We start from the raw sequence: 17,750 nt of genomic DNA, 5'->3' as shown, positions 1-17,750 counted from the left end.
GAGTTCTGTTTATTTGCTGATATAGTTTATAATGTATTCTTGTCAGTGTATTGACTGTGCTTGAACTAGATTTAGATAGACTTCAGTATTTTACTAAAACTATTTTAAAGCTCTGTCTCTCCCAAATCACTTGAGGTCATATCATTTACAAGGGAGGCGATAGCCTAGTGGTGTTATTCACTGGACTGTTAATCTGGAGACCCATATAATGTTCTGGGGAACTGGGTTCAAATCCCACCATGGTAGATGGTGGAATTTGAATTCAATAAATATCTGGAATTAAGAATCTAATGATGACTGTGAATCCTTGTTGTTTGTCTGAAAAACCCATCTGGTTCACTAATGTCCTTTAGGGAAGGAAACTGACATCCTTTTCTTGTCTGGCCTACATGTGACTTCAGACCCAGAGCAATGTGGTTGACTCTTAACTGCTCTCTGGGCAGCTAGAGATGGACAATAAATGCTGCCTAGCCAGCAATGCCCTCATCCTGTGAATGAATAAAAAAAAAAAATCGTGTGAAGGAAATAAAATAATGTGTTCCTGATAGCATCTGAAGATGTGAAGATGCCCATTACTTAAAACTGCGGGCTCTCTTTGGATGGTTTTAAGATTTTTTTTATCATTTAGAATCATTAGAGATGTACAGCATGGAAACAGACCTTTTCAGTCCAACTTGTCCATGCCGACCAGATATCCTAAATTAATCTTGGCCCATAACCCTCTAAACCCTTCCAGCCTCTACCACTTCCTCTGACAGCTCATTCCATACATGCATTACCCTCTATCTGGAAAAGTTGCTCCTTAAGTCCCTTTTTAAATCTTTTCCCTCTCACCTTACACCTATGCCTTCTACTTTTGGACTCGCCCACCCTGGGGAAAAGGCTTTGCCTATTCACACTATCCATGCCCCTCATGACCTTATAACCTCTATAAGGTCACCCCTTAGCCTCCGATACTCCAATGAAAATAGCCCCAGCCTATTCAGCCTGTCTCTGCAGCTGAAACTTTCCAATCCTGGCAACATCCTTGTAAATCTTTTCTGAAACCTTTCAAGTTTAAAGTTTTTGAGAAGACTTGTAGCTTGGGTTGTGAATGGGCTTGTTGATTTGTCCACCAAGCTGGTAGTTTGGGTTTTAGACATTTTGTCACCATACTAGGTAACATCAGTGCGCCTCCAAATGAAGCGTTGTTGGTCTGTCCCACTTGTTTATGTGGTCCAGTTTGATATAGTGGTTGGCCTCATTTCCGGTTCTGCTTCGTAGTGGTTGGTATATGGGGTCTACTTCCACGTGTTTGGAGTACTGGCTTGAGTACCAGGCCTCTAGGAATTCCTGTGTGTGTCTTTGGTTGGTTTGTCCTAAGATGGTTACGTTGTTCCTGTCGAATTGGTGGCCTTGCTCGTGTACCCTGATAGCGGGTTTTCTCCTGGTCTGTCCGATATAGAGTTTGTGGCAGTACTTATATGGGATTTTATATGTAACGTTGGTCCTGTTAGTTGTGGGTATGGGATCCTTTGTTCTTTCAGTCGTCGTTGTAGTGTAGCTGTGGTGCTACCACGATTCTTAGTGGTCGGAGTACTCTGGTGGTCGTCTTTGATAGGTTTTTGATGTATGGCAGAGTGACTAGTGTGTTCAGGTGTGCTATGTCTTCCTGTTGTCTGTTGAGTAAGTACCGGTTGACTACACTTTTGGGTAGCCATTGTTTGTAAAGATGCTGTGGAGGTGTTCTAGGGCTTTGCACAGTTCTGGGGTGCTGCAGTATGTAATGGCTCTTTTGAACAGCTTTCTGATGCAGCTCTGTTTGTAGGTGTTGGGGTGGTGGCTGTTGTAGTTAAGTATTTGGTCCATGGGGGTGGCCTTCCTGTAGACGCTGGTCTGGAGCTCACAGTTGGCCCTTCATTTGACCATTACATCCAGGAATGAGAGTTCTCCTCTTCCCTGATGAATTTTATTCTGCGAAGATGTTGATAAGTTGGTGGGTTTCCTCCGGTTTTGTGCGCTTGATAATGACAAACATGTAATCCACATAGCGGACCCATACTTTTGGCTGGATACTGGAAGGGTTAGCGTGAGTAAAACATCGAGAAAGCCGAAACGTTACTAGCAGATACCGGCACTTACCATCAGATGGCGATAAACCCCACATCACAATTAGAAAACAGAATCACTGCTACCGTAAGGAAATTAGACCAACAGAGGAAATTAACAAAACGGACTACCAGAGGATGAAACTGGAGATATCAAACACACCCTGCTTCTATGGATTCCCCAAGGTAGACAAGCCAGAAACTCCTCTTAGACCCATAGTCTCCCTCCTGGATACACCAACTGTACAGACTGGCTAAAGAATTACCACAGAAACTGACACACAGTAAACGGCTCAACCCACTCTAGCCACTCTTGACGTTATCAAGCGCACAAAACTGGAGGAAACCCACCAACTCATCAACAACATCCTCACTGGCAGAAAATTCACCGGGGAAGAGGAGAACAACAACCAACTCCCTTTCCTGGATGTAATGGTTGAAAGAAGGGCCAACGGTGAGCTCCAGACCAGCGTATACAGGAAGGTCACCCACATGGACCAAATACTTCACTACAACAGTAACCACCCCAACACCCACAAACAGAGCTACATCAGAACTCTGCTCAAAAGAGCCATAACACCCTGCAGCACCCCAGAACTGCGCAAAGCCAAAGACGAACACCTCCATAGCGTCTTTAAAACAGCTACCCAAAAAGTATAGTCTGCCAGTACTTGCTCAACAAACAACAGGAAGACAGCACATCCGAATACGCTAATCACTCTGCCATACATCAAGATCGTATCAGAAATGACCACTAGAGTACTCCAAACACGAGGAATCGTGGTAGCACGCAAACCCACAATTATACTATGACAACTACTGACAAGAACAAAGGATCCTATACCCACAACTAACAGGACCAAAGTTATATATAAAATCCTATATAAGGTCTGCCACAAACACTACATCAGACTAGGAGAAAATCTGCTATCAGGGTACATGAGCACCAACTAGCTACCAAGAGACATGACCAACTATCGCTTGTTTTCATACACTCTGACAAAGAAGGCCACCAATTCAACTGGAACAACTTAACCATCCTAGGACAAGCCAACCAGAAATGCACACAGGAAATCTTTAAGGCCTGGTACGCAAGCTGGAACTCCAACAAACGTGGAAATAGACTCCATATACCAACCACTACAAAGTAAAACTGGAAATGAGGCCAACCACCACATCAAACTGGACTAGAAGAATAACAAGCGGGACAGACCAATAACGCTTTGTTGGAGGTACACTGATGATTTTACCTAGTATGGTGACGAAATGTCTGCAAACGAACCTACCAGCTCAGCAAACAAATCAATAACCCTCTAGTTTCACAGCATCCTTCCAAAAGCAGGGAACCCGAAATGAACGTGATATTACAAGTGGCCTAACCAATGTCGTTAACAGCTGCAACATGACCTCCCAACTCCTACACTCAATGCACTGACCAATAAAGGCGAGCATAAACAATTGCTGCCTTCTCTATTGACCTGCGACTCTACTTTCAAGGATCTATGAAATGCACTCCAAGGTGTCTGTGTTCAGAACACTCCTTTGGTGTCATCTGCAAACTTACTGACCATACCTGCTTTGTTCACATCCAAATCATTTATATAAATGACAAAAATCAGTGGACCCAGCACTGATTCTTGTGGCTCACCGCTGGTCAGAGACCTCCAGTCATAAAAGCAACCCTCCACCACCACCACCACCACCACCCTCTGTCGTCTTCCTTTGAGTCAGTTCTGTATCCAGATGGCTAGTTCTCCTATATATTCCATATAATCTAACCTTCCTAACCAGTCTACCATGTGGAACCTTGTCAAACACCTTACTGAAGTCCATATAGATGATGTCCACTGCTCTACCTGCAGCAATCCACTTCATTACTTCAAAAAACTCAAGTTAGTAAGACACTATTTCCCACACCCAAAGCCATTTCCCCTATCCCTAATTGGTCTTTGTCTTTCTAAATGCATGGAAATCCTGTCCCTCGGGATTCCCTCCAACAATTTTCCCACCACCGATGCTAGGCTCACTGATCTATAGTTCCCAGGCTTTTCCTTACCACCTTTCTTAAATAGTGACACTACATTAGCCAACCTCCAGTCTTCCGGCATCCCTCCTATTGCTATTGATGATACGAATATGTCAGCAAGGAGCCTAGAGCAATGACTTCCCTGGCTTCTCGGTGTTCTAGAGTAGACCTGATCAGGTCCAGGGGATTTATCCAACTTTATGCATTTTAAGACATCCAGCACCACCACCTCTGTAATACAGATAACTTTCAAGATGTCGCTATTTATTTTCCCCACGTTCTGTGTTCCATATTCTTCTCCGCAGTAAACACTGATGCGAAATACTTGTTTAGTATCTTCCCCCATCTCCTGCGGTCCCACACAGAGGTAGCCTTGCTGATCTTTAAGGGGTCCTCTTCTCTCCCTTGTTATCCTTTTGTTCGTAATGTATTTTGTCGAATCCTTTGGATTTGCCAAAGCTATCTCATGTCCCCTTTTTTTGTCCTCCTGATTTCCCTCTTGAGTATACACCTACTTCCTTTATACTCTTATTCTCTCAATTCCTACTGTCTATACCTGTCATGTGCTTCCTGCTTATTCTTGACCAAAACCTCAATTCTCTAATCATCCAGTATTCCCTACACCTACCGGCCTTGCCTTTCACCCTAACAGGAGCATTTTTGAAGACTCCCCATTTTCCATGAAGTGGAGGTGCCAGTGTTGGACTGGGGTGGACAAAGTCAGAAATTACACGACACCAGGTTATAGTCCAACAGGTTTATCTGAAAACAAAAGATTTTGGAGCCTTGCTCCTCCTTTCAGGTGTTAGTGAGAGAGATGGCACCAGACATAGGATTTACAAGCGAAAGATCAAAGGGCCGCACCACTGATCAGGATGTATTAAATAAACTTAAGCTGCTGCTAAATCTTTAATTAGTCAGAAGGTTTTAATTGATTAATATGTTAATATAAATCCCTGAATTTCTTCCCAAGTCACTGCCCTGAGAGAGAATTAAAGCTTTTATCAGTTTAAAGAAAAGGTGACATTTTAAGGCAGACAGTTCAACTCCACTTAATAAAAACTGAAAGAACGGCAGATGCTGCAAATTCTGGAACAGCTCAACTTAATTGCCAATGCAATATGGTTTGGCAAATTACCTACAAAAGAAGCCAAAAAGGAATATAAAAGTAAAATAAAGTCTTGATCGTAATTACATTTTTATTTTGAGTGTCCTAATTTTCAAATTCTGCTCTAGAAAAACATTGAAATGTTTCATTTGCATGAAGAATCAAACCATTCAATTGCAGCAGTGCAATGATTTATTCTTGTCCATTCAGTGTATTCAAGCCAAGGCAGAGATCTTCCACACAATATCAAAGCTTTTTTAGAATAATTTTGTATATGGTCAAACCTTTCTCTCATATTTCCCTTAATTCTGTTTAGAAGACACTGCTTTGCCTTTTATGGGCATCACTCTGTGTTGTCCTGAACAGTCTCAGCTGCGTCCAGTATCAGTTTCTCTTAGAGTCTACAGGTGTGAGGCTGGAAAAGAATAACTGGTCAGACAGCTTCAGGGGAGCAGGAAGTCATGACTGGATATATCGCATGAATATGTGGCTGTAAGGATGGTGTCAGGGGTAGGGATTCAGATTTCTGGGGCGTTGGGACCAGTTCTGGGGGAGGTGGGCCCTGTACAGTTTGGACGAGTTACACACAGGCAGGATTGGGACTTGTGTCCTGGGGGCAGTGTTTGCTAGAGTGGTTGGGGAGGGTTAAAACTAATATGTCAGGGAAGTGGGAACCTATGTAAAGAGCCAGAGAAGAAGGCAGCAAGGACAAAAACAAAAGCTAGTAAAGGGAATAAGAAAAGTGATAGGTTGAGAAACCAAGGACAAGATTCAAACATGGCTATTGAGAAAAATAAGGAGGAGGGTAAACACTGTTAAAAGGACAAGCTTAAAGGCTTTGTGCCTTAATGCGCAGATCATCTGCAATAAGTTGGATGAACTGATCGTGCAGATAGATGTAAACAGGTACGATATAATTGGGTTTATTGAGACATGGCTGCAGGGTGACCAGGGATGGGAACTGAACGTACCAGGGTATTCATTATTTAGGAAGGACAGGCAAAAAGGAAAAAGTGGCAGAGCAGCATTGCTGGTTAAAGAAGAAATTAACAATAGTGAGAGAGGATATTAGCTCTAACAATGTGGAATCTGTATGGGTAGAGTTGAGAAATACTAAGGGGCAAAAAACATTAGTCGGTGTCACATATAGACCCCCAAACTGCAGTGGTGGAGTTGAGAATGGCATTAAACAGGAAATTAGAGAAGCACGTGAAAAGGGAATATCGGTGATCATGGGTGATTTTAATCTGCATATTGATTACACACATCAAATTAGCCATAATGCTGTAGAGGAGGAATTCCTGGAGTGTGTACGGGATGGTTTTCTTGACCAATAATGTGGAGCAACCAACTAGACAGCAGGCTGTCTTAGACTGGGTGCTGTATAATGAGAAGGGAATCATTGCCAATCTAGTTGTGTACGACCCCTTGGGGAATAACAACCATAACACAGAATTTTTATTAATCAAGATGGAGAGAGCGGTTACTGATTTGGAGACTAGGGTGCTGAACCTTAATAAAGGAAACTACAAGGATATGAGGCAAGAGTTACTTAAAGGGATGATAGTGGATAGGCAGGCAATGGCAAACATTCAAGGAACGCATGGGGGAACTGCAACAACTGTTATTCCTGTCTGGCACAAAAGCAAAATGGGTAAGAGGTAAAATCCATGGCTTACAAAGGAAATGAGAAATTGTATCCGATCCAAGGAAGAAGCATGCAGATTGGCCAAGAAAAATAATATATTGGAGGATTGGGAGCAGTTTAGAATTCAGCAAAGAAGGACCAAGGGATTGATTAAGAAGGGGAAAATAGAGTACAAAAGTAAGCTTGCAGGGCACATAAAGACTGATGCTAAGAGTTTCTATAGGCACATGAAGAGAAGGAGATTGATTAAAAACAAATTATAGGCCCCCTTCAGACAGAAATGGGGGAATGTATAATAGGGAACAAAGAAATGGCTGAGGAACTGAATACATACTTTGGTTCTGCCTTCACAAGGTCACAAATCAGAAAGCAGAATGTTGGATGATGCAAGACTTATTTAGAGGAAGACCAATATTAGTAGAGAAATGGTGCTGGGAAATTTGTTGGAATTGAAGGCCAATAAATCCCCAGGGCCTGATAATCTACACTCCATACTATTTAAGGAAGTAGCTCTAAAAATAGCGGATGCATTGGTGGTCATCTTTCAGGAATCTATAGACTCCAGAACAGTCCCTACAGATTGGACGGTGGCTAATATCACTTCAATATTCAAAAAGGGAGGTATAGAGAAAACAGGGAATTATAGACCGGTGAGCCTAACATCGGTAGTGGGGATATTTCTCGAATCCGTTATCAAGGATTTTATAGCAGAGCATTTAGGAAGCAGTGGCAGGATCAGATAGAGTCAGCATGGATTTATGAAGGGGAAATCATGCTTGACAAATCTGTGGGAATTCTATGAAGATGTAAGTAGTAGAGTTGACAAGGGAGGAGCAGTCGATGTAGTATATTTGGACATTCACAAAGCGTTTGACAAAGTCCCACGTAAGAGATAATGCGCAAGATTAAAGCGCATGGGATTGGGGATAAGTGTTTTGAGATGGATAGGAAACTGGCAGAGAGGAATCAAAGAGTAGGAATTAATAGGTCCTTTTCAAATTGGCAGGCAGTAACTAGTGGGGTGCCACAGGGATCGGTGCTGGGATCCCAGCTATTCATAATATGTATTAATGATTTGGATGAGGGATCAAAAGGTAACATCTTAAAGTTTGCAGATGATACCAAGTTGGGTGGGAGGATGAGCTGTGACAGGGATGCAGAGATCCTTCAGCATGATCTTGATAGGTTGGTGAGTGGGCAAATCAGTGGCAGATGCCGTATAATTTGGATAAATGTGAGGTTGTTCACTTCAGAAGCAAAATCAAGATGACAGATTACTACTTGAATGGCTGTAAATTGGGGGAGGGGAGTGTGCAGTGGGACCTGGGCATCCTTGTGCACCAGTCACTGAAGGTAAGCAGGCAGGTGCAGCAGGTGGTAAAGAAGGCAAATGACCTTGATTGCCACAGATTTTGAGTACAGGAGCAGAGATGTATTGTTGCAGTTGTACAGGGCCTTGGTGAGACCACACCTGGAGTATTGTGTGCAATTTTGGTATCCTTTCCTAAGGAAGGATGCCCTTCCTCTCGAGGGAGTACAACAAAGGTTTACCAGTCTGATTCCGGGGATGGCAGGACTGACGTATGAGGAGAGATTGACTAGGTCGGGATTGTTTTCATAGAGTTCAGACGAATGAGGAGAGATCTCATGGAGACTTATAAGTTCTAACAACTAGACTGGGTAGATGCAGGAAGGATGTTTCCGATGGTGGGTGTGTCCAGAACCAGAGGTCACAGTATGAGGATTCGGGGTAGACGCTTTAGGACGGAGATGGGAGACATTTGTTCACCCAAGGAGTGGTGAGCCTGTAGAATTCATTACCACAGGAAGTAGTTGATGCCAAAACATTGAATCTATTCAAGAGATGACTAGATATAGCACTTGGGGCGAATGGGATCAAAGGTTATGGGGAGAAAGCAGGATTAGGCTGTTGAGTTGGACAATCTGTCATGATCGTGAAGAATGTCGGAGCAGGCCCGAAGAGCTGAATGGCCTCCTCTGCTCCTATCTTTTATGTTTCTATTTTTGGGCTAAAACCCTTCTTCAGGATTTTCTTAATGAACCTGTTCAAAGATTTTATTGTGTACCTCCTGGAGTAAGTGGAACTTGAAACTGGGTCTTCTAACCCAGAGATAGGGACACTACCAATATGCCACAAAAGCCCTCAGTCTTGGGTATATGCAGTTTGAAACTGTTAGTTCTGTCAGTTAATAAGGCTTGGGGGCCTATTGTTTCTGCTAATTAATTTACATATAATATCTCATAGAAACAAGTCGTAGGAGTAGGCCATTTGACCCGCTGGGTCTGCTTTACTATTTAACATGATTGTGGCTAATCCTGTTTTTCAATACCAAATTCCTGGGAATTCTCTGTACTCCCTGATGTCTTTAATACCTAATAATTCATTAATCTTTCTGGAGTATATTCAGTGACCCGACTTCTACAGCCTTCTGTTGCAGCAAATTCCACAGGTTGACCATCTTCTGAGTGAAGAAATATTTCCTAAGCCCAGTCCTAAATGTCGTACTCTATATCTGAGCCACTGACCCATGGTTCTGTACTCCCAACTACGGAAAACATCCTTCCTGCATCTAAGCTGTCCAGCCCTGTTAGAATTTTATGTTTCGATCAGATCCCCTCTAATTCTTCTAAATTCTAGGGAATACAGGCTCAATCAGTCCAAACTCTCCTCGTAGGACAGTCTTACCATCTCCAGTGTCAGCTTAATGAATCTTTGCTGCACTCCTTCTGTGGCAAGTATATCCCCTGGTAGGTAGCGAGATGGAACTGTATGCAATACTCTAAATAAGGTCTCACCGAGGCATTGTATACCTATAGTAAGACATCCCTATTTCTGAACTCTCATCCTCTTGCAGTGAAGGCTAATTTACCATTTTGCTTTCTGACTTGCTTGCTGCACCTAGCTGTCTACTTGCATTGACTGGTTGTATGAGGACACTTGGATCCCTTTGTACATCCACATTTCCCAATATGTTACCCATCTAAATTATTAAACTTCATATTTATCCATGTTATATTGCATCTGATATGTTTGCCTATATATATGCCTTGTCTAAAACACACTGAAACCTACTTGCATCCTCCTCACAACTTTCAAGCTTTGAATTCCCTCATCCAAGTCAGTTCTACCTATATCATGAATATCTGGGGCTCAAGCACTGATCCTTATGGCATACCATTAGTTATCAACTGCCACTTGAAAAAAGACCCAGTATTTCAGCTCCAAAGTGTGACCATGGGCCCTAGTTATGCCTAATTTCTTTGTGGGTGACGTGGAATATTCCTTGTTCCAGTCCTGCTTTTGCCCCCACCCACAACTCTTTCTCTGATGTATTGATGACATCATCAGTAAGGCTTCAAAATCTCATCCTGAATTGGAAAATTTCATCTGTTGCCTCCCAATTTCCGCCCTGCTGTTATGTTCACCTGGTCCATCTCTGACGACTCCTTTCTCGACATCTGCTTCTGTTTCTGGGGATAGGCTGGCTACTAATATCCACTGCAAACCCACTGACTCCCACAGTGCCTTGATTGTACAACCTCACACCTGATCAGCTATCAAGACTCTGTTCCATTGTCCTAGTTCCGCCATCTCCATCACATCTGTTCTAATGATTCCAAATTCAAACGGGGGCTACCAGCATGTCCACCTTCTTCCTCAACCGAGGATTGCCCAGCACAACTTAGTTGACAGGACCCTCCACCAGTTTCCACCCATCTCCTGCACTTTGGCCATCACCCTCTCTCTTCCCTTCCACAACAGTGATAGAGTTCCCCCTTGTCCTTACCTACCATTCCACTAGCATCCACATGCAGAGCTTCCATTTCTGCCACAGCTAATGGGATGCCACCACCAGATACACATTCCCCTCCCCTCCATTGTCAGCCTTCCTCAAGGACCATTTCCTCTGAGACACGCTGGTTCACACTTACTTCACTCCCAATACATCCCCACAGCCCTATGGCACCTTCCCCTGCAATCGCAGAAGGTGTAATATCTCCCCGTTGACTTGCCCCCTTCCAACCGTTGAAGGCCCCAAACACACCTTCCAGGTGGCAGCAGTGCTTTACCTGCACTTCACTCCATCTAGTCAGCTGTATTCAGTACTCACAATGTGGTCTCCTACACTGGAGAAACAAAGTGCATACTTGGTGATTGCTTTGCTGACTACCTACATTCTGTTCGCAAATAAGACCTGGAGCTTCCGGTTGCCTGCCACTTCAACGTGCCACAGTGTTTCCTGGCCAAATCTCTCTCTGTCTGAGGCTTGCTGCTGTGCTCCAGCAAAGCTTAGCGCAGGCTAGAAGAACAGTACCTCATTTTCCGCATGGGAACGCTGCAGCTACTGGATTTAATATAGAGTTCAACAATTTTAGGGCTTGAAGCCAATCCCTTATCCAAAGCGCCCCACACCGGGCCTTGACATCGTATGGGTTGGTACCATACACATCCATTGTCAGCTACTGTAAGTGCCCATTAGCAACTATTCATTCCCCCAGACTGACCTTTTGGCCGTCCAACTGTTTTTCTCTCTCTTTGGGCTCTATCTCCACCTATTGTTTACTTTTCACCCCCTGCTCCTCTCCCACTCCATCTTAAGCATGTGTACCAACTTTTTCCTAGCTACCACCAGTTCTGAAGAAGTCATTTGACCTGAAACATTAACTCTAACTCTATCTCTCCACACATGCTGCAGACCTTCTGAGTTTTTCTAGCAATTACTGTCTTTGTTTCTGATTTCCAGCATCCGCAGTTCTTTCGAGTTTTTTTTAAACCTATTATTCCCACACTTTTTCCAGTCTGCAAACCATTTCTCAATTCATGCCAATATGTAATTCCCAATCTTGTGAACTCTAATTTTGCCTACTAGTCTCTTATGTAAAACCTTATCAAAAGCCGCCTTTGACTTCAAATGCACCACAACTGCTAGTCCTTCCCTTATTGTGACATCCTCACAACTCCGGTAGATCAGTTAAGCTTGATTAGCCTTTCATAAAATCATACTGACTTTGCCTAATCTTGTTAATGCTTTCTAATTCTTACCATGTCTTAGAACAGAATAGCCTTTTTGTCACCTTGCAGTTGAATGAGTGCAGTCAAAGGTTTGTATTGTTGCTGCTTGATGCCATCTTGGGTACAGGATGCCACGGTGCAGATACTTTGTGTTGTCACAGGGTTGAAATAGAAGGGAAAAAAAGATAGACTAACATGGGAATACAGAGTTTAAAGTCCAGAATGAGAATAAAAAGAGTCTTTAAAGTACCCAGTTATAGGCCTTTCATTCTGATCCCTGTTCTATCCCGCGACTTGCTTTCAGGGACTTGCCCCATTCTGCCGCCCCTGCTCTGCAACTCAGCCCGTGCCCGGTCGGCTCCCTGCCCCGCCACTCATTTCCCTTTGTCTCGCCTCCATTCTCTAGGTATAGTAGTTTAAGTAGTTAAAAGTTGGTGGGCGGGGGAGGGGGGGAAGCATGGTAGAGGAAAGAAGGACTGGTGTAAAAAGGGTCTTTTGTCCTCGACTGTAGTATTGCCCCCACTACTTAATGTTTGGCTAACTGGTCTGTCATTCTTTTTTTTTAAATTGTGGGGTTATGTTTGCCACTCTTTAATCTGTAGGAATTGCTCTAGAGGCTACAGGATTTTGGAAGATGACTACCAATTCATCCAGTAATTCCAATGCCACTTCCTTTTAGAATCCTGCAATGTAGATCATTAGGCCCTAGTAATTCGTCAGCTTTTAACCCCAATAATTTGTGCAGCACCTTTTTTTTTTTTTGTAAACTAATTTTAAATTTCCTTAATTCTTCCTGCTTTGTGATCCTTTGGCGGTTGATCTTTCTGAGAAATTATTCGTCCTTTTTCTTTTGTGAAGACCACCAAAATGTGTTCAGTTGTTCTGCCATTTCTTTGATCTCCATTATAATTTCCCCAATTTCTGTCTGTAAGGGGCCAACATTTGTCCTCGCTAATCTTTGTCTTCTCATTTTTGTATTTACAGAAGCTTTTATAATCGGGGTTACAGTCCTACTTTACTTTATTTTCCACTTCTTGATCAGTCTTTTGTACCCTTATTTGCATGCATCTGTAATGTCCTGTTTGATGTCTTCCCTTATGTCTCCACTACTGTTTGGCACTGTATTGACAACCTTAACAATGCTTTATCCCTTGATGTTTTTTATCTCCACCTACACAGATGACTTTGGGAGCCAGTATCCTTCCTCCTTATTGTATCAATATACTCCTTTACTAACAGTGCTACCCTATCTCCTTTCCTATTGGTTTGTTCTTCCTAAACATTGAATACCTCTGGATGTTCATTTCCTATCTTGGTCACCCTGCAGACATGTCTTCATAGTTGTAATTATAACTTTGTGCATCTACTTGTGCCATTAATTAATCTATCTTTTTATTATAAATGCTGTGTGCATTAAGACACAATCTATAGACTAGCCTTTTTATCCTTGTTAGTTATCTTGGCTTTATTTTGCACTAACTTTTTTCTTTTATCATCCTTGTATTTTTCTGCTTTCCATTCTCACTTCTCACTTTTATGTCTATCTTTTCAACCATATTTCCACCTTTTCTGTCTCCCTCCTCAGGTTCTCGCCACCCATTCTAGTTTAAACTTGCCCTGACAGCACAAGCCAACGTACCCCCTAAGGACATTGGTCCAGTTCTGTCTAGATGCAATCCATCCTGTTTGTACTGGTCCCATCTTCCCCAGAATTGGTCCAATTATCCCAGGAATCTGAATCTCTTCCTCAGTACCATTTCCTCAGCTACATTACCCATTTGATATATCTTGTTATTTCTATATCCGTTAGCATGTGGCAGAGGTAGTAATCCTTTTGAGGTCATATTTTTTAAATTTGCGTTCTAACTCCCTATACTCAAGTTGTTAGACTTCATTTTTTTTCACCTATATCATTGATACTAAAATGTACAGTGACTACTGGCTGTTGACCTTCCCTCTTCAGAATACCCTGTAGGCTTTCTTGGACATCCTTTCCGCTGGCACCAAAGGCAACATGCAAGCCTGGTGTCTCTTTTTGTGGCTGTAGAAACAGCTCTCTGTTCCCCTAGCTAATGAATCCCCTATCCTTATAGCGCTACCACTCTTCTCCCTCCTGTTCTTGTGGAACAGAACCACCCATGATGGCATATACCTGGCTTCCACTGCTATTCCATGAGAAGTCCAAACAGTATCCAAAACAGAACCTTTTTCTATTTAAACACTCCCACTGTAGTCCACTGTCCTAAGCTTATTGTATTTATGCTAATACACTGCAACTTAATTGGTAGAAAAATGTAAAAGTAACTCATCTGACCCTAGTCTAGATGCTTCCTAATTTAAAGCTATTTAAAGATGCACTCTACCAGTATTAACTCATCCCCTACCAATGCTATCTCATTGCTCACCATTTGCTTTGCTTCATAGCAAGTTCACCATTCCCCTCAGGAGCTGCTTTATACCAAAGTTCCTCCCAGAGTGTTTCACAGCAGTGCTGACTTGCTGCACATTTTTCACAGTCCCACTTCACAGTGATGCTGACTGCTCCACACTCTTCCCAGCACTCATTTCTGAACTGTTCTTGCTGCTCATTTTCATTTGACTCCTTCCTTCCTTTCTGTCAACATGAGATTTTTGTCATTCTTAAATCGCTTTCACTCTTGTCTTCCATCCCCCAACACCACCTGCAATCCTTTTGGTTTTCTGAACCTTCAGTAATTTGTCCAACAACCCTCTAATATTTCTTCATTTTGCTTTCTGTGTTCCATTCTCAATGGCTACTTTTTCAGTAACCATATGGAACCCCATTCTTTAACAACTGTCTTGCTGCTTCTCTGCCTGCCTTGAAAAATTGCTTAGGGATTTCTCATCATTGATTTCATTTGCCATTTCCACGCTCCTTTAAGTTCATTTGGACTTGTTGTGCAATGGTTTGGAAAATACCCTGATGTAACTTTTTGTAAATTTCTAGAGAGGTTATAACATTCAGTATTAAGAGTGTGACAGTTTCACAGCTTTGAAAACCCAGCAAAGGCTAGCAAAATGGAACCAGAGCAACCCCTTGAACCTGCTCTGCCTTTCATTGAGATCATCCCTGATCCCCAAAAAGACCACAAGACATAGAGCAGAAATGGGCCATTTAGCTCATCATGCCTACTCTGCCATTCCAGTGACATCATGGATGATCTGATAATGCTCACCTCTACTTTCCTGCCTTTCTCCCACAACCCATAATTTCCTTACTCATTAAACATCTGCCTATCTCAGCCTTGAAAATACTTAACAACCCAGCCTTGATAGCACTTTGTGCTAAAGAATTCCACAGGTTCACTGCTGAATGAGAGACAAAGTTCCTCCTCATCACTGTCTTACTTCTTAAATGGGCAAACCTGTTACTCTGAGATTAAACTCTGTGGTCCTTTTTTTTTTTACTTCCTCCACCCACCTGCTCTTTCCACCCACCACCCCGCCCAAAAAAAACTTCCCCAATATCCCTTGATACTTTTGGATCACCCAACTATCAATCGGAGGTTTCAAATCAACAGTTGATCGAGCATTGAGTTCCATACTACTTCCACCCTTTGCATTTGTAAGTATTTCATAATTTCACTCCACACTCTCTCTCTTTTTTATTTTCTCTTTTTTTTAACTAGAACCAGAACAATGACCCCTAATCCTGGGTTCCTCTATCAACTGAAATAGGTTTTCTCTGTCTACATTAAATTATGTTCTTAGTTCTCAAATAGGAGACTGCAATTCCTGATGACGATGATTTACAAAGAAAGCAGTGTACTTAGACCTGAGAACAAACATGACGAAAATCCAGAAGAACGTTTCCTAGTAATGTTCGAATAATGACAGTAAGAGTTAGTGAGAAAAAGATTGCTAGATGTCAGTCTTTTACTTGAGTGCATTGTGCAGTTTGGTTAAATAATCTAAGCAGTCAGAGATAATTTAAACGCAGATGAAATTCTGGATACTGCATGTAGTGGATGAGTAGTAGTTTATGTGGAATTTAGTTTTGACCGCAGCAAACTTTTTATTAACTGGCATCTATGGGAAAAGGAGTGTGCTAGTCGATCAAGAGGTTCACATAATCAATGTAAAAATGCAGTAAGTAACATAAATGTAATGCATGGGGTATACACATCACTTTTATACTTTATTCACAGCATAAATCTCTGAAATAAAGATGCAGCTTTGCCTTAAATAAAACTTACAGCAGAGAGCCTTCTCACTTGTGCCTTCAACTGGCTGCTCAGACGTTGCAAAAGTACAGTAAACTTGCAGTATTTCAGGGATATAACTTTTGCCAATTTATTGAGTGTTGGTTCATAAGGTGCTGATTAAAAAACAGTTTGTTGTATTGGTTTTGTTCTGTGATGTGTAACTTGATGAATGATATGTTGCAACCATGAGGTCTGAAGGTGTTTTAGACAAGTAGTAACTTGCAGATTTGGTATAATCACTTTTAGCCACTTTTGATAATATGTAATTACAAACAGTATGTACCTGAATATTGTCTCCTATAGAAGTCATTGTATGTTTGTAAATCTAAGAAATACCTGGAATATAAATTAGAATGATGTGGAGGTGCAGGTGCTGGACTGTGGTGGACAAGGTCAGAAGTCACACAATAGTAGGTTATAGTCCAACTTATTTTTTATTTGAAATCACAAGCTTTCGGAGTGCTGCTCCTTCATCAGGTGAAGGATGAAGGAGCAGCGCTTTGAAAGCTTGTGATTTCAAATAAACCTGTTGCACTATAACCTTGTGTTGTAAGACTTCTGACCATAAATTGCAATATCTTGATTTTAAGGATGTTAAACTTTACGAACTCCTGTGCATCTTGACTTCATCCGATTACACCATAGAATCCCTACAGTGCAGATAGAAGCCATTTGGCCCTTCAAATCTGAATCAACCCTCCAAAGAACATCCCACCCAGTTTTGCACTCCACCCTATCTCCGTGACCCCACACTTATCCATGGCTAATCCACCCAACCTACACATGCCTGGACGTTACGGGGCAATTTAGCATGGCCAGTTATCCTAACATCTTTGGACTATGGGAGAAAACCAGAGTATCTGGCAGAAACCCACACAGACATGGGGAGAACGTGCAAACTTGTCCAGCCTTGGGTGACTGTGTATCGATACTGGGTCCCTGGAGCCGTGAGGTTCATTTTGCAATTTTCAAATTTATTGGTATCATTCGAATTATTGCAAATTTCTTCCAAATATTCACCTGTGGAAAATAATTAAAGGGTAGGCGTTTTTGAGCTTGCCAAGTAATATTGAGATAATTTAGGATAACTTTTCCCCTTCTGGCTGAGAACTAGATTGAACCAACTAGAAGAGTGAATATGTTGCATCATTTACAGTCCTTCATCTTTGCCTAATCCTTTCAAATATAACTGGCAACAGTTAATTAATTTAGTAGTTGATTGAGTTTTTTTGCTCATTGTGTTGAGTATAAAATCTGCCAATCTATCCAGATGTCTGCTAACTTGTGGGAACGAAGTTGTAATACTACAGGTCTTGGAGTATGTGGATTATGGATGCAGTTAGAATTTTATAAATGGCTAAGGAGTTGCTTTCCAGCAATACAGTAGCCATTTTTAAATGTAAGCACATCCATCAGGTTCTAATGTTAATGTGGGCTATATGAGCATGAAAGTTGATTTGGCAATGTTGAACTATTTCAATGGATACTCTCAAATATTCAGATTCTACGTTACTTTCAAAAGCATTCAGTATCTTTTCATCAATTTTATAACATTTGAAGGTTGTTGAATTAATATGCCTATTTTCGCTCTTCACTGTTTGATTTTGCTATATTATGCCA

General features: G+C 41.9%; 1 protein-coding gene across 9 annotated transcripts in view; it reads left to right on the top strand.

Annotated features, from left to right (window-relative positions):
• snx14 (sorting nexin 14) overlaps positions 1–17,750 on the top strand; it is a 163,175-nt gene that overhangs the window by 69,691 nt on the left and 75,734 nt on the right. The window lies entirely within an intron of this gene.

Source organism: Rhincodon typus, chromosome 9, assembly GCF_021869965.1.
Source record: "Rhincodon typus isolate 14 chromosome 9, sRhiTyp1.1, whole genome shotgun sequence".
NCBI classification, from domain to species: Eukaryota; Metazoa; Chordata; class Chondrichthyes; order Orectolobiformes; family Rhincodontidae; genus Rhincodon; species Rhincodon typus.
Note: the sequence above shows the minus strand (reverse complement) of the source record. Positions and strands in the feature narration are given on the sequence as shown.